This window comes from Topomyia yanbarensis, chromosome 2 (genome assembly GCF_030247195.1).
Source record: "Topomyia yanbarensis strain Yona2022 chromosome 2, ASM3024719v1, whole genome shotgun sequence".
Taxonomy (NCBI): Eukaryota; Metazoa; Arthropoda; class Insecta; order Diptera; family Culicidae; genus Topomyia; species Topomyia yanbarensis.
This window is the reverse complement of record NC_080671.1, coordinates 207282062-207306893: the sequence shown is the minus strand read 5'-3', so window position 1 is coordinate 207306893 and position 24832 is coordinate 207282062. Positions and strand designations below refer to the sequence as shown.

Sequence of the window (24832 nt, the reverse complement as noted above, 5' to 3'; positions counted from 1 at the left end):
TATAAAGCCAGAAAGTGGGATTTTTTTTTATTATTTACGATTCAAGAAGACTGTCGTATAAAATATGGGATATGATAAAAACATGAAAAAGATGCAATCGAAGGAAAGGCTGCGAATAAAAGTAATATAAATTGAATACATGGAAAAAGGGCAATCAGAATGAAGGTTGCAAAACACTGATAACAAAATCGAATACAAGAGATGGTCAGAGTCCGAGAAACCTGAGCTGAGCACAATTTTATACAAAAAGATTTTAGTATGAATATATAAGAAGGCCTAAGTCAGTGAATCAGAGCCAAAATAAAAGTAAAGCCAGAGTCAAAGGACCAGAGCTAGAGCCAAGATTATTAAGGTCTCACGTATTTTCTAAATCGGATCGTGTAAGCCATACTACGATTTGAAACTCCGGAGGTAACAATGCCGAAGTATCGAGATGGGAACACAATAATGAATGAGCAAGGGGAAGTCTGACCCCTGGAGTGAAAAGGGTGAGTGATATACAAGGAAACAGACGCCAGGATGTATGATAAATGAATGAAGTACGAACGAGTGTTTAAAATTTCAGATAGGACGAAGAGGTTGACAAACGAGGACAAACCAAGTAAGGGCGAAAAGGGTGAAGAACAGGAAAACGAGACAAAGACGAAGGGAATAATCATTAGGAGATCTTAGCGGTGAAAACAAAGGAAAAAGTTTCATAATTAAAGAGAAGTGTTAATGGACACTATAACATATAGGTCACGAAAAACGTGAAAGTGGGAATAGAAAATTTTTATAAAACAATTTTTAAATAGACGTGTAGAGAACACGCTCAGAAGATTACATTTTACCAAAGAGGCGTAGCATGAATCCGTCCAAGGTACTGATTAAAACATAAATACACATAATGAAAGGCAGATGAATAGTAATGGCGAGTAAAACGCCCAGAAGGGAAATATTTTTACGGAACTAGTCTGAAAACTATTAATAAATTGCAGTCGAGACAGACACTGCAGAAGAATTTTATGGTAATTTCACAAGAATCGCAAATCAGCCAAAGGGCGTTATATGTTTTTTTTCTATCTTTCTAAATGTTAATAGGAGAATTTCGATTTGGTTTCACAAGTTGCGCATCAGTCCACCTTGGCAATTGTAATTTTCAGGTACTCTCTAGGATGGATGTAGTTGATTATGGTAAGTAAGATTTCAGTATACTTTTCTTTCATAACCGCATGGTTATAAATACCATGTATCTTTTCGGGAATTTAAGTCTTTATTTACAGGTACCCTCCTGGGTCAACCTCAATTGGATAGGGGGAGATGTCGAAGCAACATACACAATAGCCACAATAGACAGGAAGGAAGACAATCAAGTATTCCCACAAAAAAAATACTTACCTCGCTTCGACAAATGTTGTCGGAACACCATTTTTGAAAAAAATTTAAAGAAAAAAATATTTTATCATGAAAAAAAAATTTATTATGAAAAAAATAAAACAATTAAAAAAAAGACACAACTCGAGGAACACACAAAAAAAATATATTATCCATATCGAGCCTAAAACAATATTACAAAAAAAAATACTAAAAACCGAGCACAAAAGGCAAAAGAACTCGAAATTATTAAAACGAGCAAAGTAGCAAAAGATCTCGAACAAAAAAAAACACATCTGGGGAAAAAGAAGGAATTGGGGGAAACATACTAACCACTAACACTCCTTTTTTTGCAAAGAATCACCGACAAAAAAAATTAGAAGATTAGGAAGATTGCCAATCGAGCTAATTTGGTGGAAAGGTCCAATAGAGAATTAAAAATTTATCTAAGGCAGTACATTGGAAAGGATCCGAGAACTTGGGATCAACACTTGCCTTTCTTTACGTTTGAATATAATACAACGTTAAATTCATCGACTGGTTACACACCATTCGAATTACTATATGGTCAACGCGCAAACATCCCGAACTCAGTATACAAATGGGACAGTGATGGCGTATATTATGAAGATTATGTGAATGAGATGCGGTCTACATTCAAGCGCATGCATACTCAAGCACGCGAAAATTTGATTTTGTCGAAACAAAAAAGAAAAGAAATATACGATAAAAACACAAACGTATGGCAACCCATGTGGGGCGAATTGGTGTTAGTTAAAGCCAACCCCATAGGTATAGGACAGAAATTGCAAAATCTATGGAGGACCATACGAAGTGGTCGAACTGCCAAGTGAGCAAACAGCCGTAATTAAAAACGGAAATAGACTCGAGAAAGTACATGTCAACCGATTAAAAAGGTATATGGACTGAGTTCTAATAAAAAAATGTACATAGTTGTAAATACATATGTACATATTCACCTTATTAAACTATTCTACATATAAACACAAGTAGCTATTAAATCAATATGTATATACTAGTCAGCATTGTGTATACTGAAATAGGAACAAAGAATAAATATGTGTACGAACAACACAACGAAGAACAAATAAATAACGGAATGCATACTGAAGGGCAAAGTATAATACGAGGACATAATGTTTAATTTAAAAAAAAGGGTTCATGTCAGAAAAAAAATCAAAAGTTTAAAATAAAACAAGCAGTGTCTGTCGATAAAAAGCAATTTAAAATGGTAGAATATATAAAGCCAGAAAGTGGGATTTTTTTTTATTATTTACGATTCAAGAAGACTGTCGTATAAAATATGGGATATGATAAAAACATGAAAAAGATGCAATCGAAGGAAAGGCTGCGAATAAAAGTAATATAAATTGAATACATGGAAAAAGGGCAATCAGAATGAAGGTTGCAAAACACTGATAACAAAATCGAATACAAGAGATGGTCAGAGTCCGAGAAACCTGAGCTGAGCACAATTTTATACAAAAAGATTTTAGTATGAATATATAAGAAGGCCTAAGTCAGTGAATCAGAGCCAAAATAAAAGTAAAGCCAGAGTCAAAGGACCAGAGCTAGAGCCAAGATTATTAAGGTCTCACGTATTTTCTAAATCGGATCGTGTAAGCCATACTACGATTTGAAACTCCGGAGGTAACAATGCCGAAGTATCGAGATGGGAACACAATAATGAATGAGCAAGGGGAAGTCTGACCCCTGGAGTGAAAAGGGTGAGTGATATACAAGGAAACAGACGCCAGGATGTATGATAAATGAATGAAGTACGAACGAGTGTTTAAAATTTCAGATAGGACGAAGAGGTTGACAAACGAGGACAAACCAAGTAAGGGCGAAAAGGGTGAAGAACAGGAAAACGAGACAAAGACGAAGGGAATAATCATTAGGAGATCTTAGCGGTGAAAACAAAGGAAAAAGTTTCATAATTAAAGAGAAGTGTTAATGGACACTATAACATATAGGTCACGAAAAACGTGAAAGTGGGAATAGAAAATTTTTATAAAACAATTTTTAAATAGACGTGTAGAGAACACGCTCAGAAGATTACATTTTACCAAAGAGGCGTAGCATGAATCCGTCCAAGGTACTGATTAAAACATAAATACACATAATGAAAGGCAGATGAATAGTAATGGCGAGTAAAACGCCCAGAAGGGAAATATTTTTACGGAACTAGTCTGAAAACTATTAATAAATTGCAGTCGAGACAGACACTGCAGAAGAATTTTATGGTAATTTCACAAGAATCGCAAATCAGCCAAAGGGCGTTATATGTTTTTTTTCTATCTTTCTAAATGTTAATAGGAGAATTTCGATTTGGTTTCACAAGTTGCGCATCAGTCCACCTTGGCAATTGTAATTTTCAGGTACTCTCTAGGATGGATGTAGTTGATTATGGTAAGTAAGATTTCAGTATACTTTTCTTTCATAACCGCATGGTTATAAATACCATGTATCTTTTCGGGAATTTAAGTCTTTATTTACAGGTACCCTCCTGGGTCAACCTCAATTGGATAGGGGGAGATGTCGAAGCAACATACACAATAGCCACAATAGACAGGAAGGAAGACAATCAAGTATTCCCACAAAAAAAATACTTACCTCGCTTCGACAAATGTTGTCGGAACACCATTTTTGAAAAAAATTTAAAGAAAAAAATATTTTATCATGAAAAAAAAATTTATTATGAAAAAAATAAAACAATTAAAAAAAAGACACAACTCGAGGAACACACAAAAAAAATATATTATCCATATCGAGCCTAAAACAATATTACAAAAAAAAATACTAAAAACCGAGCACAAAAGGCAAAAGAACTCGAAATTATTAAAACGAGCAAAGTAGCAAAAGATCTCGAACAAAAAAAACACATCTGGGGAAAAAGAAGGAATTGGGGGAAACATACTAACCACTAACACTCCTTTTTTTGCAAAGAATCACCGACAAAAAAAATTAGAAGATTAGGAAGATTGCCAATCGAGTCGGTTTTCATTTTAAAATAAACTATAAACAAAAGTAATTTCACATATGACAAATTTTAAAGATTAAAGCAAATGATTGAAAACAAACATAAATTGAAATAATTAAATAGATATAGTAAATTACAGGTTGAGAATGAAGATAACACAAAAAAAATTTAGTTTGTTCATATTTTAGTACAATAATAATCTATAGCAGCCAAATTATCAAAACCGTACAACAAATAAGCAAATAACGTATATTGACAAAAATAATAATAACTATTAAACATAGGAGATTTTGTATAAAGTGGAAGCAGAAGTCCAGAGAAGTGTGTGCCCTGTGGAGAAGGTAGTCACGAGTACTACCCACCGCGTTCGACAAGAATGGATTAAGGTAGCTTTGTTAGACTACCCAACGCGTTCGATAAGGATGGAACCAGTCGAAGGTGGTGACGGGAACGATTGAGGGGCGCCACAGAAGACAACAAGAACAAGAAACGGAAAGCCAAACCGGCATGAAATGAGTATACGCTACTGGGAGTAAGAAGAAGACGTAGGGAGTGAAGTCGGTACAGATAATACCCGGCTCACTCCAAAACACGAGCAAAAGGCCACAGCCGGGACATCACAACCCGACTACGGTCATATAATTAACTACAAAGTACTTCGGTCGGAACATTACACTCTGACCGATGATACAAGAACAAGAAGTATGCCGCACAGTCGACACACTACAACTCGACTGATGCTTGGCCAACACATATATATTGCCCCAGTCGGAACTACCATAACGTCCGACTGCGGTGAATTACCGAACGAAGACACGACTGGAGAAAATCAAAAGCCCAGTCAGCCGCTCCAATAATGAGGCACTATACACAGTCAGAAACACCAAACTCTGACTGGTGCGAATATAAACGAAACATGAAGACAGTATACCACTAGGAGGGTGCAGGACCAGAGGAGGTGCCCCGAGATCAAAGTCCCGAAAACCATTATCGACCCGAGAGGAAGCAGCCAGGCAGCACACTGGTGAAAACACCGGTATAAGCATTGGACGAGCCGCGAGAAGGACAGCAGGGGTGCACACTAGGACCATCGTAAAGTTAGGATGTTAAGAAAATGTCAAATAATGATAGAAAATTGTAAATATTTGGTTTTGACAAAAGTAATAACAAATATGATTTTTGTAATGGCAATCTTAGGAGTTAGGACACAAAAGACTTTTTGACATAAATTTTTCTAATGACCCGCGCAATCGTCTTGATGATGCGTCTCTTCGAGGCAACATCAAGCTCAGTAAGTAAGGGGGCATGCAGCGCCCATAGTTTTCGGCCAGCATCAACCCTGGAAAATTTCTCCAAGTGGTGCACCATGGAAGCTAATTTCCTGGGTTACATCACCAGCTACAGCCTTAAGCTAAGCTGATATTTTGATGCACTCGCGCTTTCCAAGCCATATGCTTACGGAAAACGAATACACACTTTGTTTAATTAAACACAGTTTGTTGCTGCTAGCAACAGACGGCGACGCTTTTGTACAAAGTAAAGGCTTCCGAGTATGAGTCATAGTGAACTACTGATTCATCCACCGGGGTCTTTACTCTCGCGAGCGTGGAAAGAATGTTTTGTTTAGGTCTGAGACTCTCTCAGAGAGAAGTCTACACCGACGAAATGATAAAAGTCTTTTGCGTCAGATTGGAAGAGGTCAGTCGATATAAGTCAGTTAGAGTTAGCACGCGAAAACCGGGGTGCGTCGTGTAGTCTTGAGAAAAGTTAGTCGATAGTTGAGAACCACCTGACCGGGTTCGGCGGCTGAGAAAATTCAATCAGAAGTCTATTCCTATCAAAAAATTAGTGATTAAAATTAAGCGGAAAATTCGACCGTATGTGAACATGTATGTATGTGCCTGAAGGTGTATCGCAAAACAAATAAAGGTAGTGAAACTTAGTGCCTTTCCTGTGCGATATTTGTGCGAAAGAAAACGAAATAGCTTACGTTTGACCGAGTCCGGTAAGGCAAATCTGTAAGAAAAATCCACCCTGCTCCCGTCATACAAAACCAGTGGCCACCGGCGGCGCACAAGTGAGAGTTATCGCCATTCCAAAACCGGGAAAACCAACCTCCGACCATAACTCGTATCGACCGATTGCAATGCTATCCTGCATCAGGAAATTGTTGGAAAAAATTATCCTACGACGTCTCGGCAATTGGGTTGAGGCGAACGGCTTGCTATCAGATACCCAATTTGGTTTTCGGAGGGGAAAGGGAACGAATGATTGTCTGGCGCTACTTTCTTCAGAAATCCAACTAGCTTACGCAAAAAAAGAACAAATGGCGTCTGTGTTCTTAGACATAAAAGGAGCATTCGACTCTGTTTCCATTGATGTTCTCTCAGAGAAACTACATCAATATGGTCTTTCACCAATATTAAATAATTATTTATACAACTTATTGTCAGAAAAGCACATGCATTTTTCATATGGCGATTTGGCAACATTCAGAATAAGTTACATGGGCCTCCCACAAGGTTCTTGTTTAAGCCCCCTTCTCTACATTTTTTACGTGAATGACATTGATAATTGTATTGTCAGCCCATGCACTCTAAGGCAACTTGTAGATGATGGCGTGGTTTCTGTTACAGGACCAAAAGCCATAAATTTACAACAACCACTGCAAGATAGTTTGGATAATTTATCAAGTTGGGCTTTGAAGCTAGGCATCGATTTCTCTACGGAAAAAACAGAGTTGGTTGTTCTTTCAAGAAAGCGTGATCCAGCTCAGCTTCAGCTTCAGTTGGTTGGTAGAACGATAGCCCAAGTCATGACCTTTAAATATCTCGGAATTTGATTCGATTCTAAAGGTACATGGGGAGGCCACATTAGGTATCTGATAAAGAAGTGCCAACAAAGGATAAATTTTCTCCGAACAATAACCGGATCTTGGTGGGGTGCTCATCCAAGTGACGTGATAAGATTGTATCAAACAACGATACTTTCAGTAATGGAATATGGGTGCTTCTGTTTCCGTTCAGCTGCAAACAGTCACATTATTAAATTGGAACGAATACAGTATCGTTGTTTACGAATCGCCTTAGGTTCCATGCAATCGACACATACGATGAGTCTTGAAGTACTAGCGGGAGTTCTTCCTTTAAAAGATCGATTCTGGGATCTCTCCTCTCGTTTACTTATACGATGTGAGGTTATGAATCCACTGGTTATTGAAAATTTCGAAAGACTTGTCGAGCTTCAATCCCAAACCAGATTCATGACAGTGTACTTCAATCACATGTCACAAGAAATAACGCCTTCTAGTTATGTTCTGACATGTGTTAATATACTAGATACTCCCGATTCCACTTTATTTTTCGACACGTCCATGCAAGAGGAAATTCGTGGAATCCCGGATCACCTGCGCTCGCTGGAGATCCCTAAAATATTTATAAGTAAATACCAACACATTGACTGCCATAAAATGTTCTACACTGATGGGTCACGAATTAATGAGGCCACTGGCTTCGGTATTTTCAACAATAACACCTCGATCTCTCTCAAGCTTGCAGAACCTGCCTCCGTTTATACAGCCGAACTAGCAGCAGTTCACTATAGTCTGGAAATCATTGATACTTTACTTCCGACCCATTATTTTATCCTCACAGATAGCCTCAGCACAATTAAGGCACTACGCTCATTAAAGCTTGATAATCACGCTCCGTTCTTTTTGAAGAAGATACGAGAATACTTAACTAAATTAACAAATAAATCTTATCAAATTACCTTAGTGTGGATTCCCGCTCATTGCTCCATACCGGGTAATGAGAGAGCGGATAATTTAGCCAAAATAGGGGCGCTGGACGGTGACATCTATGAAAGACCTATTGCTTTCAATGAATTTTATAGCGCTTCTCGTCAGAGGACGCTTACTAGTTGGCAAACATCATGGGACAATGGAGATCTGGGACGGTGGTTGCACTCAATTATCCCTAAAGTATCAACGAAGGCGTGGTTCAAAGGGTTGGATGTACGTCGAAACATCATTCGTGTGATGTCTAGACTCATGTCCAACCATTATACGTTGAATGCGCATCTCCGCCGTATTGGGATCGCAGAAGATAATCAATGTGCTTGCGGAGAGGGATACGAAGACATTGAACATGTTGTTTGGTCTTGCACTGAATATCCAGAAGCCAGATCCCAATTAATAGACTCCTTACGAGCCAGAAGAAAACCACCCTATGTTCCTGTTCGTGATATCCTCGCCTTACGAGATCTTACATATATGGGCCATATTTATCATTTCCTGAAAACAATAAATATTCAAATATAATTATCCCCACAATGTTTCTAGTTTTTTCCCTTGCTACCCACAAACAATTTAGATTTCTTCGCAGTTAGTTAAGTTAGATAAAACGATATAAATAAAGATAAAAAATAAACAAAAATTACAGAAAAACTATCAATAGGTTTACAATGAAATTCAAGAAAATAGAGTATAAATAAAAATATTCAAAATGATGATTATCCTCAGTGTTAGCATTAGAAAGTGAATTTTTATTATAACGTGATAGTCTTAAGAACTTTTGTAACATGTTATGTAAAAAAAACCCCGGCGTAAAAAAGCTTTTGCAAATGCCGTGTCAAATAAACGTTTTATGAAAAAAAGCCTATGCCTGCTAATTTTAACCAGCTTTCAACGTTTTTGATCATTTAAAGCATCAACACACTACATTTCAGTGTCAAATTTATTGAAGATTTTTGTGACAATCTGCAGACTTTTATATTTTTACTGCAGGCTATTGTTTAAATAGACCTGGCATCACTGATGCTAAAATAGTTCATTCATATACCTGTCAAAAATATTTTTTCGGTTGGATTCGTTTTGTATATCTCGAAACAAGCTTTTTGCGCTTCTTGCACTAAGCTTCTCGTAACACGTCATAGTATTCGGATAACTACACCTCCCTTGCGAGTTCTTCACCGTAACACTAACGGTAAACGTACCTCCGAAAAGGATAAACTATTTCGAGCTAAAGAATTACATATCTTAAGCCGAACAAAATATCGCTCTTCACCGTCAATACGGAAAGCATTCCAAGCCGACAATCATATTGAAAAAGAAATTGGCCATACTCCCAGTGAATACAATATACGAACCTAACGGCTTACTGTATATGAATAGCGGGCTTTTCAAGATTTCCAAAGAATCGACTGAGGTAAGTGATATTTCTCCAAATTGATACTCAGTAGAAGATAATGGACGCACACCGTATGCTATAAATCGTTGTCTCTTCTTGTTTTTCGCACTGCAACACAAAGGTAAACAAATCCGATCTTGCAATGTACAGGACGACAATCCGATCGAAACCTCACTGCAACATAATGATAAATCATTGGACAATCTGCACAACATCCCAGTAAAGTTCAGCCGGAAATGAACTGGAATTATGGCTGGTTCCAATTCGTATACGGGCTCTAGTAACACAACCGATTCTAACTAGAATCGGTTGTGACACTGGAGCCGGAATATGAACTGAAACCAGCCGGTCATTTCCGGCTGAGCTTAACTGGGATACGTTAACAATTGGTGAACAACGGCATGGTGTCGTAGCAAGGAATCTTGGACATCTATCGCTAGGACACCGGAGTCTAAGTCTGCCATGTGACGTATGCCTTCCAGCTTAACGAAATGACAATCCAGTTGAAGATTGAGAAGGTTCCTGGTTATCCAAATAACTTGCGAATAAACTCACAAGAATGGCTTGCTTTCGCATTTTACTAGAAACAACGCAAAACGTTCAGTATAAGTTAGTCATCGATTCATGGATATCGGCCGAACATATTACTGTGGTCGAACATAGACGGCCACCGAACACAAGTTAGGTACGTCCGAATACTCATAAGTGATCCACGCGATTACCTTAGTAGAAGCACTTATGTCCCACCCTTAAATATCAAAGGAAAATTCCACAGAAATCTTTCTTGCTTTGAAACCTCCTAACCAACCATAGTAGAATGGTATCCTGCTGTGAAAGCAGTTCGACCCAATGACAAGGAAATCAATCCCACACAGGGCTTCAACTGAAAAACTGTTGAGACGCACACATATTGACAATGAAACTACGCAGTACATATGATAAACGCTTACACTAGTCAATGTTGTGATGACCTAGCTCAATATACTTCATATGGTCTTCGGCAGCAAAGAAATAGCATGGGAAAATAGGGCGATACAAGGTGTACATCGGAATCGAAGAATTGTTTGGTAAGGCATGATAAAAGATATTAGTCTAATTCAATTAATTCTGTGTTTTGTTTCTAGAAAAGAAACCACCACTGCCAAACTCAGTAATCGAAGAACCTGAAGTTATTGACTAACTACGTGTTTTGGGTGTTATTGCTACCTTATGTACTACGTACGAGTATGGTAAGTGTTCAATTACGAACAAATGGGTTTTCTGTTTAAAGTTTAACATTTCGTAATTCCTTCGGCACCGCATGCTATCAATGTAGGTTCGGCTTCCAGTGTGGAAATTATCAGCTCCCGATTACCACCGGCCTGATCTTTTGTACTGTACGCTAACATACACGAAACGGTGCTCCTTCAAGGGCATGGGACTTGCCAGTTTCAATTAACGGCTTCTACAAGAGTTGAAGGAAGCGATAAATCTGAAACCGGCACAATTTCCCTCAATAAAAAAAAACTCAAGGGTATTACCAGTCAGTAATTTGTGACGCCATGAAACACTGGTGCTACCTTGAAGGCAGGTTGACGTTTCAGCACCGGCGACGATCGAGTGCCAAGGTGACCCAGCGAAGGAAACAGGAACGAGAAAGCTGATTGTGAAGGACAAAACCCAATACATCAAAGATTACTAGAATTAAGATGCAGTGAACTCTACGTCAAACTGGGGACGGCATGCAATAGTTGAATTCGTCATTTTAGTCGATGATAGACCGAGAAGCAAAGAGTGAGAATTATATCCAGTTGTAACAACATAGTATCGAGTTCTACTCCACCAGCCGACCTTCGGCTAATTCTCAAGCCAGTGGCACTTTGCTGGCTCATAACTATACACAATTAGGGGATAAAAAGTAAAATTTAAATCATACTCTTCTTATTACAATATTTTCCGAAACTGCCAACCGAAATAAACATAAAAATCGACACAAAGAAGAAGAACCAAGAACCGATTCAAGAATGGTCGGACATCTACTCTTGGAACGCTAGTATGTGTCTGAAAAATACTTTTTATTCGTACATAATGAATGTATTAATAAATCTACATTACACAAGGGGTCCATTGTTGCCTTGTCTTCAAAATCGTAAAACAACATTATTTTCGGTTTAAGCACATTACACAAGATTCTCCCCTTAATTCAGTGAGTAAATATTCCACTGCCTTTATAATCCTTTTGCAATCATTTATAACAATCCTTTATAATCTTTTTATAACATGTGTATTGTTAGTTTGAACTTTTATATCACCCAAGCCATTTTATAATTTGTGATAAAATCGTTATCAAAACTCTTCATAATCCATTGTTGGGCTATGTACATGATCGAATAGATAGTTTTTAACTGGGACGGGACGTGCGGATACTAAAAAACCTAATGTCAAATGCAGTTCGTCCATTTAAAATATGTGTGGCAGAAAGAGCTGCTATGTGAGACAAAAGATAAAAGGAACAGAAAAAAAAGAAAATATCTATCCGCAGATCCTGTGCCAAGATTTTAATGGAAAACATGAAAATTCGATTTGTTGTGATTTATAATTTATTAATTAATCGCACTGTAACCTGTTGGTTTTACCATTACTCAGGTCAAGGATAGCTGCATTTGGCAGTAGGCCTTTTTCAAATGGCTAGAAATTTCTTACTTCAACGAATTATGTACAAGAAAAGTCGAAATGTTAAATTTAACAGAACATTGCATAATGAAGACATAAATAAATAAAAAATGACAGCTGAGCGAGCGTGTTTACAAGGCGTTATTCTGGTTGCAGGTAAAAACTGGAAAATCCAACCAGTGACAATCGTTTTTTCTCTTGTTTAGTGCTAATCCATGATGTCGGAAGTATAGCGCAACATTGTACGAATACAGCGCACTACGTCCGACGTGATTCCATTATTTAAAACCAGAGAAAATACGATTGTCGCTGTTAGAATTTTCCAATTTTCAACTGCAACCAGAATAATATTTAGCAGCGAACCGAACCAAGTTTTTCATACTATGATCGATTCAACAAAAAATTCAGACTATAAACAAGCTCTCTGAACTGTCAAAAAGTGAGGTTAAACATTTTCATACAAGTTCTACAGCGAGAGCTTCACTTTAGTTTGTTTACATTACCAATGAATTTTGTACCGCGACTCACCACTTCATTTGCAGCGTTGCCAAGAACTCAAGCAAAAATATACAAAACAGTGCTGCCCATACACACATTTTGAGTCCCACCATTCTTGCAAAGGTGAAAAAAATATTCAACATTCTTGCATTTTTCAAATTAAAAAAAAACATTAAAAAATCACGACATCTCTTTAAAGTCTTATTTCAACGGAAATATTCTTAAAATTGTGAAATCTTTCGATTAAAAATAAGAAAAAATGGGGTTAGGTCGGACGAGAAAGGTCTATTGAACCGTTCCAAACCCTTTTTAGCTTATTTTATAAAATGTTAGGGAATCTCTGTTAAAACTCTGTTGAACAAATGAAATGAAGAATTTGAGAAAATTTGATCTGGAGTAATATTTGATCTCGTTTATCCAAATGATTCCAGTCTTCTGATAATAATAATTTCAGGCGCAGTGAAGGGATAAATCATTGAATGATTAGTATGCAATACTGCGTGTAATATTTACATGTGTCATGCAGAAAATAAGTCTTTTCTAATACAAAACGCTTTGTAAACTAAATCCTCACGAGTCACAAAGTTGAAACTCTATAAGTGGTCAACTATGTTTTGTACACTGTTAATCAAATTTTACGAAACCCTACTTATATGTAATACTACATATTAATACATACGTCATGTATTGTCAAACTAATAATTTATTGTCCTACCAAAACATCTATTTGAGTTCGTATTTTGAAATTATGTAGGGTATCGAACACGACTTATTTTACGTTTAAAACCTCAAAGTCCTCGAAACGTGAATTGAAGAACGTTGAATATTTTGCAATTGGGTCGTTAAGCTATATATAGTTTTCCGTTCCATTCGATAAATTTTAGATCCAATATACGTAATATAACATTATTTAAAAAAAATCATTGTAATACGTAAAAACGTTTTTTTGTTTTTTAAAATAAATCTTATGTAAACATAGACAACTATACATAGGAAAACTGCGGTTGTTTACGTCTGGCATATCAAGACAACACCTAAAATGAAAAAAAAACTATATTCATTGCATGGTGTTTATGTCAAATCAAAATAACCCTGCGGGAAAACCGGGAAAACATATATTCATTTTTTCTGACAGGGCATCATTTGTCGTGAAATTCGATATGTCAAATGCTTCTGATAGTATCAAATCAAGACTGTCAACATATTTCTTTATATTAAATTTATATTTTATTTTTACGTTTCCTGAGTTGGAAAAAAAAAATCACGAAAATCATCTTTATCGTTGCATGTAATAAATTTTTTTTTTTCTCATTTAATGACCCAATTACACTTATTTTACGTTTAAAACCTCAAAGTCCTCTAAACGTGAATTGAAGAACTTTGAATATTTTGCAATTACACTATGTACACTAGTACACTGCCTTACGCAATGTATTCTAATACATTGAAGTTTTGTGGGCCAGGACAGTAAAATTGGTACGTTGTCGAAGCCTATGTGCATCCAATATAATTCCAAAATACACACTTCTAGACCACAGAGAACAGACATCCATGATCGAACAAAAATATTTAAAAAACGTGTGTAAACATATGAATAAAACACTAGCGCTGCCAAACCAACCAAATATGGCGCTACTGACATATGAGCAAGCATATGGAGGATAGACCTCTAGTGAAAAATTGTTCCCAAACACAGGGGCAACCCACCAGCAAATGAGTGTTTGGGACCGCGAATAAAAGGTGGAACTAGTGTTCTGGGAAAATTGCCGGATCGATATTTTATGACAGAATTCCCTCATGGTGTTATGTCTGTTAGTCTGTGTTATTATTATCAGAAGACTTGTATCATTTGGATGAACGAGGTCGAATATTACCCCAGATTAAATTCTCTCAAAATTCTTCATTTTATTTATTTTAAAGAATTCTAACAGAGAATCCCTCATATATTATGAAACAAACCCTAGAAAAAATTGAAATCGAGACAGTTTAATAAGTTGACCGCGAGTAACTCAAAAATTTCCATTTCACAAAAAATTGAATAACTTTGACAATTTTCATCGGATTTGAACTGATAAGGGCTTATTTCCATTGGCTATTAGCAGGCTTTAAGTTCCACTAAAAATATGATTTTTAGAATTGTTTTATCTTGCCATAAATCTTGACCAAACATTTATATTTCTTTAAAAATGAGGAAAAATTAATAAAAAAGACCTACAAACTCGTAACTAACGTCAGAACCATTAGTCACACTAAAACAAAGTGTTCAGACATCCAAAAGTATACACCTTTAATTTAACATAATGATATTTCGTATACGTACTTTTTATTTCAAAGGTGAAATTATTTTTTTATATAACTCAAAAACTGTTCTACTGTGAATTTTTTGGACTTCATTTTCGAATTCAGCACACGATTTTGCATTAAAATTGACTACCAGCTTACTTAGTTCAGAAATGCTGTAAACTAGTGTTACTACCTTTCAAATGACACCCATATTGATAGTGGTTTCCAGTGTTTTGTGGTAACCGGAAACCGCCATGTTGGATTTCAAAATGGCACCAATAATTAATTTTCAGCTTCTACTAACGGCTACCTTTCATATGACACCCGTACTGAAGGTGGTTTTAAGTGTTTTGTGGTAACCGGAAGCCGCCATCTTGGATTTCAAAATGGCGCCAATCATTAATTTTCAGCTTCTACTAATGACTACCTTTCAAATGACACCTATATTGATGGTAGTTTACAGTATTTTGTGGTAACTGGAAGCCGCCATCTTGGATCTCAAAATGGCGCCAATCATTAATTTTCAGTTTCTACTAATCACTACCTTTCAAATGACACCCGTATTGATGGTGGTTTCCGGTGTTTTGTGGTAACCGGAAGGCGCCATATTGGATTTCAAAATGACGCCAATCATTTATTTTCAATTTCTACTAATCACTACCTTTCAAATGACACCCATATTGATGGTGGTTTCCAGTGTTTTCTGGTAACCGGAAGCCGCCATAAATTTCAAAATGGCGCCAATCATTAATTTTCAGCTTCTACTAACGGCTACCTTTCATATGACACCCATATTGATAGTGGTTTCCAGTGTTTTGTGGTAACCGGAAGCCGCCATCTTGGATATCAAAGTGGCGCCAATCATTAATTTCTAGCTTCTACTAATGACTACCTTTCAAATGACACCCATATTGATGGTGGCTTCCAGTGTTTTGTGGAAACCGGAAGCCGCCATCTTGGATTTCAAAATGGCACCAATAGTTAATTTTCAGCTTCTACCAACGGCTACCTTTCATATGACACCCATATTGATGGTGGTTTCCAGTGTTTTGTGGAAACCGGAAGCCGCCATCTTGGATTTCAAAATGGCACCAATAGTTAATTTTCAGCTTCTACCAACGGCTACCTTTCATATGACACCCATATTGATGGTGGTTTCCAGTGTTTTGTGGTAACCGGAAGCCGCCATCTTGGATTTCAAAATGGCGCCAATCATTAATTTCTAGTTTCTACTAATGACTACCTTTCAAATGACACCCATATTGATGGTGGTTTCCAGTGTTTGGTGGAAACCGGATGCCGCCATCTTGGATTTCAAAATGGCGCCAATCATTAATTTCTAGCTTCTACTAATGACTACCTTTCAAATGACACCCATATTGATGGTAATTTTTAGTGTTTTCTGGTAACCGGAAGCCGCTTGGATTTCAAAATGGCACCAATCATTAATTTCTAGTTTCTACTTATGACTACCTTTCAAATGACACCCATATTGATGGTGGTTTCCAGTGTTTTGTGGAAACCGGAAGCCGCCATCTTGGATTTCAAAATGGCGCCAATCATTAATTTCAGCTTCTACTAATGACTACCTTTCCAATGACACCCATATTGATGGTAATTTTTAGTGTTTTCTGGTAACCGGAAGCCGCCATCTTGGATTTCAAAATGGCGCCAATCATTAATTTCTAGTTTCTACTAATGACTACCTTTCAAATGACACCCATATTGATGGTGGTTTCCAGTGTTTGGTGGAAACCGGATGCCGCCATCTTGGATTTCAAAATGGCGCCAATCATTAATTTCTAGCTTCTACTAATGACTACCTTTCAAATGACACCCATATTGATGGTAATTTTTAGTGTTTTCTGGTAACCGGAAGCCGCCATCTTGGATTTCAAAATGGCACCAATCATTAATTTCTAGTTTCTACTTATGACTACCTTTCAAATGACACCCATATTGATGGTGGTTTCCAGTGTTTTGTGGAAACCGGAAGCCGCCATCTTGGATTTCAAAATGGCGCCAATCATTAATTTCAGCTTCTACTAATGACTACCTTTCCAATGACACCCATATTGATGGTAATTTTTAGTGTTTTCTGGTAACCGGAAGCCGCCATCTTGGATTTCAAAATGGCGCCAATCATTAATATTCAGTTTCTGCTAATCGCTACCTTTCAAATGACACCCATATTGATGGTGGTTTCCAGTGTTTTGTGGTAACCGGAAGCCGCCATGTTGTATTTCAACATGGCGCCAATCATCAGTTTTCAGCTTCTACTATTGGCTACCTTTCTTATGACACCCATATTGATGGTGGTTCTTAGTACCAGTCATCAATATAATATATATTGGGTACCTAAATTTTGAATTATCCGAACGTTTCGCAAATATTGGGTTATCTGCCCTTTATAAATTTTGGGTTATCCACTCAGTACTCAAAAGTTGGGTTATCCGCTCGTTACTCAAATTCTAGGTTATCCGCTCGGTACTCAAATTTTGGGTTATCCGATCGGTACTCAAATTTTGGGTTATCCGCTCTGTACCCAACGCTTAGGTTATCCGTAACCAAAACTTTGGGTAGGCCCCACACTACCCAAAATTTAAGTTCAAAGCGTATTACCCAAAAGTGAGGAGATGCACTTTAGTTCATTTTGGGTAGGTTTCTACCCAAAATTAGGTAACGGCTGGTAAGCGTGTACAAAGCGAGAGAACAAACTTTACTACGCCACACTCTCACCGAGCAGTCGGAGTACAGCAGCAAAACAAAAATGTATTCTACTGCTCTACGGGAAAATGTACTCGGTTTGGTTACCGTTCTGGCAAGAGCTGCAGTGATGCGTCGCTGTAGCGAGCTGTACGGCTTGTGCAAATGTAAATATACCGAAAAAAATGTAGTTTACCAGTACCTTTGGCATCCCTGCCCATGCCTCCCATGCTCTTGTATTGGGATGTTTTAATTTTGACAAAGGGAGATGTTGGCTTGAATCGAGGGCGAATGACCGACCAGGTTAAAGTACCTATAACTAACTTATTTGCGTGAAGTGGGTTATAAAGATTGGGAATCCTTCAAACTCTTTCTCTAGGATAAACTATCAACTGAATTTGAGTCGATATATCGATATACGTCCTATTCTTGCAGCAAATTCCAAGCTGAAAGCATCTAGTTCCTCGGACCTCGGTGGCGTTCGCTCGATTTTTGTTATAAAGTGCATCAGAGGGCTTCTTGAACCTCTTCGTCCAGTCTTCGTGATATCACTCACTACTGGAAAATTCCTTTCCTGCTGGAAAGCAGCACACATGTTTCCAGTTCACAAAAAGGAAACAAATCGAACATTGATAATTATCGGGGAATCTCGTGTTTAAGTTCCGTATCAAAACACTTCAGGCTGGTTGTTTTAGACCCTATTTTCCTTTACTAGAAACACTACATTGCAGCCGAACAACACGGTTTTATGCCTAAATGATCGACAACGACCAACTTGCTCTCGTTCACATCTTATGCACTAAACGGATTCGCTAACACATTGCAAACCGATCACATGGATCTATTTGCGGCCTTCGACAAAATCAAACCATGGTATCGCAATAGCGATGCTGAACAAACTCGGTATTCACGGACAACTCCTGCGCTGATTTCGTTCCTACCTAGATGGAAGGCACCTTCAAATCAGCATTAAGGACTGTCTGTCTGCACCATTGTTCGCTGCATCCGGTATCCTACAAGGAAGCCATCTCGGACCAGTAATATTCCTCCTCTACTTTAATGACGTCAATATCACATTACAAGGAACCCGCCTTTCTTTCGCCGATGACATTAAAATATTTCAACAAATACGGGATAAAACCGATGCCGAGTTTTTTAAGGGTGAATTGGAGAGCTTTAGTACGTGGTGTGACCTAAACAGAATGGTTTTAAACCCGAGTAAATGCTCCATTGCTACGTTCACGTTGAAACGCCATCCGACTCAGTTTAACTACAATTCCTTCGACTCAAGCATTCCAAGACGCTCTCACGTCGAGGATCTTGGAGTCATTATGGATTCGGCACTAAAGTTTAAACGATATACTTCGTACATCGTAGATAAAACATTTAGACAACTTGGGTTCATCTTCCGAAAAGCGAAAAACTTTAGAGACGTATACTGTTCAAAATCACTTTTTTTTCCTTTTCTAATAACGACTAAGAGTGAGTCAATTCTCCTCTTCCTCTATTGCGCGTTGGATCGCTCAGCACTAGAATATTGTTCTGTTGCTTGGAATCCGCACTACCAGAACGACGATAACAGAATCGAAGCCTTCCAACGCCAGTTCAGACGCTTTGCACTCCAACATCTTCCTCGGTAAAACAGATTTCAGCTGCCGACCTACGAAACCCGGCTAATAGAACTCGATACTCTTGGTGTCCGGAGGGTTAGCTATCGATCCCTCTTCGTCTGGGACTTACTGTCTTCTAGGGTGGATTGCCCTACAATCCTCGGCCGCCTGGTTCTTCAAGCTCGCGTTGGATTTCTGTGCAATCACTCTCTTCTACGAGTTCCGTTCAGGAGACCAAATATGATCACCAGAGCGCTGTTACCGGACTCCAGCGTTCTTTAACAGTATAGCGACGGCCTTTGACATTAACCGGATGAGGAATTCGTTTATGGTTAAAATATTATATATTCTGAAATGGAATTAGTTTAAGCAACCACCATTAGGGCCAAGGGTTATTGAAGGTACAAAAAATAAAAATAGGTAACAATAAATATATTTCTTTGTTAAAATTAAAACAAACCGAGGCAAGACCATCCCTAGTAACAATTGAGGTTTTATGGTAGTTTTGTAGCCCCTGACAAAACTTAGATTGCACTTGTAGCGTGCTATAAAACCTCAATTGTTACTTGGGATGGGAGGCATGCACAGAAAACTTGGGTTGTACGTCATTTCCCGGTATACCATTACCCGGAATACCACTTCCCGGAAAACTATTTCCCGGAATGTACCATATCCCGGAATATCGTTTCCCGGAATGTACCATTTCCCGGAATGTATCATTCCGGGAAATGGTACATTCCGGGAAAACTATTTCCCGGAATGTATTATTTCCCGGAAAAACCATTTCGCGGAATACCATTTCCCGGAAAATAAAAAAACTCGTACCTCACCGACCAAACTTATTTTTAGAAGACCTGCTATGCAGCTAATTGTGTTGTAGGACATTTTACCTACATCAGAACATGAAAAGTTGTTTGAAAATATTTTCAATTTTTTTTTATCTTGAGTGGTTATTGTGGTAAAAAAAACAAGATAGCGACAAGATTGCAAAACTGTCATTCTAAAGATTTAACTTTTCGATTCCGCGATGTTAGGAAAATTTATTTAAATTGATCATTATATGAACAGCTTACGAATGACTTTTGATTTTGAACCAAAAAGAAATTTGGAAGGATTTAAAAAAATTGAGTGGAGAATGAAAAGCATCCAAATGGATGGGATATCAATGAATTAAATGGGTACCAAAATAGAAACAAATACTTTCCAATTTTTCCACCGCTGGTAGTGAAGGGGTGAATAAATTTCATAAATTCATGACCGTCTAATTCCTGATTAACAAGCCCTATATTTTGCCTCACATTTGTTCCAGGAATCGAAAAAAACTTTAGCTTTTGACACTAGGTCAAACATTACAGGAGATAGTGTAAATTCGTAACGATCAATTTAGAACGCCTCGAAATGCGGCCATCTTTGAAATTGAAAAGGCAATGTTTTCCACACCGTTGGCAACATTTTTATGATAACCAATCACAGTACTCTAAAAATGCCCTGAATACGCTGATTTTCACGAAGATTAGGTAAAAGGTAATGAAAAAATAAAAACATTTCCTAAAATTTAGCCTTAAATATTCCTGGAACCTTTGAAATTTTATAGATTGTGAATGTATTTGTCTGAAATGCCGCCTTTTTATAAATATGCATTTTTCTTTGGAATTTTGTGTAGAATGTTATTTTAATCTATATGAAGTTTCTCTGCAAATACTCTTGGACTGAAATTGATTCAGTTGATTTTTATTCTCAATAATATTTGTTTACAGTAACAGTGCATTGAAAACGCCTTCAGTTGTTTTAAATTTCACTTCGTATTAAAAATTTCTATGTGAATTAGCCTAGGGACAGATTACTTGCGATGCATTTTTAAAAATCAGCTAAATTAAATGCATTTCTTTCCATCAAAATAGAAATTCGTAATGTATTTTGCGTCGCGTGCAATATATTTTGCTTTGCGTCTAAGACGTCAAAACCCTACAAAAAATTAGCCCTACATTCAACAAAACATCGAACAAAGTGAATCAGCGTAGGACGTTTGTTAAACAAACTTTTCTACGAGGGAGTGCAAAGTTGATGCAAAAATGGAAATTAAATGCATTTTTTCTAATTTGATGCAAATTTGTTATACATTTCTAGAGTTACCTGCCCCTAGGAATTAGCCTTCTTTGGAACAATAATAAATCAATGGAAATAATTTTAGAACTTCATTGAACAATAACTACAATGAAATCGATTTGCCTTCTTTAAAATTTTCGTAGCATATTATTGAAATGCTATTAATTTTAAATTAAATTACGACCTTCTTTGATATCGTCTTCTTTTTAGCATAAGCTTTTTTCTGGACCTTCGATTGATTGATAATGATTTCAAATAAAATTACAAATGCATGAGAATTAGTTTTTCAAATTCATTAACATGATCAGCGAGCAAAGACAAGCTGTGAAAGGAACCAAACAAATATTTAGGGTTGCCACCCCTCCGGGTTTGACCCGGAGACTCCGGTTTTCGAGAGCGAGCTCCGGGTCTCCGGGTTTTACATCAATTTCTCCGGGTTTGGTGGGAAGAAGCATAGGTTCATTTTTTTGGAATTAGAAAAAGTCTGAATAAACTATTACTCTGGTTCAGATTTATTTTCCCCTACTAACCCTTCGTTTCAAGGTGGCGAAGAGTTGACCAAATATTGCTAATTTCTTTCACAAAGCAATGAAAATGAAAAACAAATAAAATTTACAACAAATTAACCTTCCAGAAGTCGCGCTAGTGCGCTGAATGCACGCTGCTCTGAAAATCTAGCGAAATCGTCTTAGGGGACCAGCGGCTGCCCGTTCGGTAAGCCATATGCGCGACTTCCGGAGGGTTAAGGAAAGTAATATTTCGCTATGTGCTACAATTCCACTAAGTCGCTCAAAATGGTGTAAAAAAGTTATTTTACTGCAATTTTACCAAATCATTTCACTCTTAGTGGTGCTTATCACCAGCTGCACTAAGGTCTGGCAGATTTGTTCTAATCCAACTGACTAGGTCAACATCAAACGAATTCTTGCGGTGTTGTTGCTACTCCAGCAGCGATCCTTAACTGGGCTAGGGAGGTGAGTTTTGCCCCTTTGCTGCGAAATTAAAATTTGTTGGTGACGAATAACCGACACCACATAGTGTGATGTCGCAGCTCTGCCTCCTTTGCTCTCCTTCTTCTGTTAGTTGTGGAGAGCAATGCTCGTTCGACCTCCACGGTGAGAGTAGCTGATGCTTTTGTATTCTTGGCACTTAGTCAGGTAAGTGAAAGACTACACCACATTAAACCGATAAAACCGTCCTCAAGCGTGAAAAATTTACAGCTTTACTTTAAGGTTCTAATGAAAAGCGATTAAACTGCTCTAAAATGCCTAGCAATCGCTTTGATTCCAATTTCTGTTTCGTTCCACGCAAAACCCACCACCCCCCAGATCAGTGAAAATCTCCGGGTTAAAGCCTCTCCAGAGGTGGCAACCCTACAAATATTTGAGTAGCAACATAGTTCTAAATGCAAGTACTTCAGATTGCAATAGTATAACAAATTGCCGAGAAAAAGTAAGTTCCGGTAAATGGTATTCCGGGAAATGGTACATTCCGGAAAATAGTATTCCGGGAAATGGTACATTCCGGGAAACGATATTCCGAGAAATGGGACATTCCGGGAAATGATATTCTGCGAAATAGTACATTCCGGGAAATGACATTCCGGGAAATGGTATTCCGGGAAACGTCATACAATCGAAAACTTGCATTACCTAGCAGTAGGTAATCTTAAATCTGTGCATCCTACTTCTTCCAACGAAAAACGAAAGAGAAGGAGTCCAAATTTACCAAAAAATAATGAAATATTCCCCAAAGCCGACTAAACTTCATCCCATTAATTTTGAGTAAAAAATCATTCCCTTAAAAATAAAAAAATATTGCCCTTGTTTTCCGGCAGTGATCCTTATTTCAGCAAATTAAAATTACCTACTGGCAGGTAATGGATTTTAAGTGTGTGGGCATAGAAGTGGCTGAGCTCACCATATGTTCACTACACACAGAAAAAAATGTTGGTAAAAATAAGTTTTCCACTCTTAGCAAAAAACAACCAACGCATACTCTTAGTTTGAAAATAAAACATTTATTTTGATTACTATTCTTATTAGCTTAAAAGGAAAACTTTTATTTTTATTATTATTCTTGATTAATCTAAAAGTTTTACTTTCAACCTAATAGTTGGCTTTGATTGTTTTTTGCTAAGAGCGGAACACTCTTACTTTTACCAATAAAGCCGTGTGGTGTCCGGCGGGCTGAAATCTTTTTGCACTATTTCAGCCAAGAATAGAACCTCTGGGGACTGCTCCCATGTCGTAAGAGGCGACTAACAACGTGCTAGGAGTTCCTAGGTCGAGGTATTGCTCCGTACCGAAGACTTAAGGAGTTCCTAGGTCGAGGTATTGCTCCGTACCGAAGACTTAACATGGACGGACCTTAAGGTTTTACATCATAACCATTATCCATTCTGTATTTAGTAAATCACTGATATATAGTTTGCTTTTCTGATTCGCTATTCTCGATTGTGTACCAACGTTTTAAGTTTCTTCTGGCGGTTGTATAATAGCCGTAAAGGGCAAAATCTAATTCTACACTAAGTAATAGCATATATTAATATACCGGCTCTTCCACGCCAAGGTTTAACTTCCAGCTTTGGTTTAAAAACCGTTTTTTAACAAAAGTAAACTTTCATGTAGGAAATTTATTGAATTGGCCTTAGATGGAGCTGTTAAATTGCACAAAAAGTTTTTTATGTTGCATGCGATCTGTAGATGTGCTAAATTAGTTTTTTTTAATTAAATCTGGAACCGTCTACCGACAAATCTACATTAACGAATATCTCCAAAAGTGACTTCTTAAGGTCTCATGAAGGCCTGACACTAGCTTTATGATACTTTTGCTTTCCTAAACAGTGATAAAAATCTCAACATTCCTGAACTTCACTTTGTCAGAAAATGTAGGGCCATCGGAAGCTAAAAACACCGGCTACCCGGTGTAGTGCACTGTCAGGGGCGAAAGCGACATGGGAGAGCTGCGAGTCGAGATTTTTGATGGCTTGCAAGTCATCTGGTCTGGTGTTGTGTTGGGTGTTCCGCGGGTGAAAGTAGACATAAACGTTGTACGAAATTTTTGGATTTAGTGATGTCCGATTTTGACAAATTGTTATCTGCTGGTCGAGTGATTTTCGAGAGCCCGATTGGTGTATTCGATTAGTAGACCGTAACAACCGATTACTGCGTACAGGTATGAGTGGCTTGGTGTTTTTGGAGAGTCTTCCCGTTTTGTTCCGCGATTTTCAAACTTGGATGGTGGCCTCTTTGTGGTATTTTGAGGTGCTTAACGGATATTAGTTGGTTGAGTTGGATATTCGGAAAACTGACAGCCGATTATTGATTTTTTTATTGTTATAATGATTAATCGATTATCTGCGTGAATCGTGTAAAAATCCATTACTACATGTATTACCTATGTATTTTCTTGTTAACGGTTTTCTGCGG

General features: G+C 37.6%; 1 protein-coding gene and 1 long non-coding RNA gene across 3 annotated transcripts in view; one reads left to right on the top strand and one right to left on the bottom strand.

Annotated features, from left to right (window-relative positions):
- LOC131682790 (alpha-1,3-mannosyl-glycoprotein 4-beta-N-acetylglucosaminyltransferase B) overlaps positions 1-24832 on the bottom strand; it is a 138071-nt gene that overhangs the window by 110023 nt on the left and 3216 nt on the right. The window lies entirely within an intron of this gene.
- LOC131682794 (uncharacterized) lies at positions 9868-11565 on the top strand. Its single transcript, XR_009304153.1, has 3 exons — positions 9868-10613; positions 10671-10775; positions 10862-11565. It is a non-coding gene; the product is annotated as an uncharacterized LOC131682794 (long non-coding RNA).